This window comes from Pinus tabuliformis, chromosome 9 (assembly GCF_031772625.1).
Source record: "Pinus tabuliformis cultivar Carrire ecotype Pingquan chromosome 9, CPIR1, whole genome shotgun sequence".
In the NCBI taxonomy this organism is placed as follows: domain Eukaryota; kingdom Viridiplantae; phylum Streptophyta; class Pinopsida; order Pinales; family Pinaceae; genus Pinus; species Pinus tabuliformis.
The window spans coordinates 905,708,941-905,711,351 of NC_142307.1; positions in this window are offsets into that span (position 1 = coordinate 905,708,941).

A 2,411-nucleotide genomic window follows, 5' to 3' on the forward strand; every position below is an offset into this window, starting at 1 on the left:
AAAGGATTTATTTAATTATTCCTAAGGGATTTACTCAAATTTGACAAAGAATAATAATTAATTATTCTTCAAGAAAAATAAGATAATTAATGAATTATCTTTTTATTTTTCATGATTGGGTCAAATATGTCAAGGAATAATAGTTGAACAATGGTTTAATTAATTATTCCTAGAATAAAATTAAATAAATAGTGATTTATTTAATTATTATTCATGGGTTTAATTATAAATTACTTAACAAAGGTGCTTTATTAAGTAATTTCTCACAGTAAAAGCAATTTTACTATGGTTGAATTGGCTTTACATGGTGTACTTTGATCTATCTAGTAAATTAGGCTAGATGGTCAATTTTTTGGTGATAACTGAGAGGTAAAGCAAACATCTGATGGAAAGATGTGAAGCAAGTTAGAGACATTAGGACAAATGGCTTGACATGGCACAAGTTCAAGAGGTTTTTCAGGAAGAAGTACTTGTCAAAAAGGTACTATGATAGTAAGGCCAAAGAATTTTATGAGCTAAAGACTGGATCAATGACAAATGAAGAGTACATGACTAAGTTCCTAGAGCTACTGAGGTATGTACCATATTGTAAATATGAGAAGTCTAAAGTTTAGGGATTTGTCAGTGGTTTTCCATTAGCATTTAGAGGTCGGATTGAGTATGATAAGCCTTGGCCACTTGAGGAAGTTATTGGGAAACTGAAGCATTTCTATGAACAATCAAAGCGTAAGAATGAATCTCAGGAAGGATGGAAAGGGAAAGACAAAGGTAAAGGTCAGTGGTAGATGAAAAGAGAAAGCCCTGAGAACACATACGATAAAGAAAATGTGGCACCACAAAAGAGGTTCAATGCAGCTAAACAAGGACATGGGTCACAAAAAAATCATAAAGGTGAGGGTATTGGTCATTTGGAGTGTTGGACATGTGGTAAGGAGCACCTTAAGAGAGATTGTGCACAATATCAAAGTAGTATGCCTCAGATATATAGTGCACAAGAGGCACAAAATATTGGGGATGTTGGCCAGAGCGTTCCTCGTATTTTTGCATCATTGGATAACAAACAAGCCGACCATCAAGAATCTATCATTGAGATGGATGGTAAGCTTTGTGGTCAAGTTATTTCTATTTTGATTGACCCTAGATCTAATTATAGCTATGCTAGTCTTGACTTGGTGGATAAGTGTGATTTGAGTAAGGAATTGCATGCATAATCTTGGTTAGTTCAGTTGGCTATAGGTACAAAGAAGCTAGTTCATCATTGGGTAAGAGCTTCTGCATTTGACTTGAATGATATGCCTACTACAACACATTTTAATGTATTACCATTGGGATCATGCAATATGTTGTTGGTCAAGGATTGGTTGTACCTTCATAGGACCAAGGTGGATTGTTATGACAAAGCCATTGAGTTCTTAGATGATAATGGGGAACTAAGAGTCTTACTGGGAAAGAAGAAAGCCACATTAGTTAGGATGGTGATATCTATGAAGGAAAAGCGCATTTGTAGGAAAGGGTGTGTGTTATTTTTCGTATATATTTCTAATGAAAAATGTAAGGAAGTTGGATGCAGATGTTTTGAGTAGGTACCCAATTCTACAGTAGTTTCAGGTTGTGTTTCCTGAAGATATTTTAGAGTTTCCACCCCACAGGGAAGTAGAATTTTCTATTGAGCTAGTGCTAGAGGTAGCTCCAACATCAAAAGCACCTTACAGGATGAACACACCTGAGTTGGTATAGTTGAAGTTGCAGTTGAAGGAAATGTTGGACAAGGGATACATTAGGTCAAGTGTATAAGCTTCTGGCACACCTGCATTGTTTGTGAAGAAGAAGGATGGCACTCTCAGATTATGCATTGACTACAGGTAGTTGAACAAAGTGACCATTAAGAATAGACATCCATTATCGAGGATTGATGACTTCTTCTATCAGTTGAAGGGAGCAACAATGTTCTTGAAGATTGATCTAAGATCTGGATATCATCAGGTACGCATCAAAGAGGAGGAAATTTACATGACATCTTTTTGGACCAGGTATGGGAATTATGAGTTTGTTGTAGTTCCATTTGGTTTGACTAATGCTACAGCTACATTTATGTGCTTGATGAATAGTGTGTTGCATCCATATTTTGATAAGTTATTTATTGTGTTCATTGATGACATATATTGGTATATTCTAAAAATTAAGAAGATCATGCCGAGCATTTAGCAGCAGTGTTGAGGTTGTTTAGAGAGAATCAATTGTATGCTAAGCTCAACAAGTGAAATTTATTTTAGAATGAGGTACACTACTTGGGACATGTTGTTTCCAAGGAGGGCATAAGAGTGGATCCAGAAAAGATAAGGGCCATCATGGAGTGGGTAGCTCCTAGGAATGTGGATCAGGTGAGATGTTTCATGGGATTGGTAGGTTAT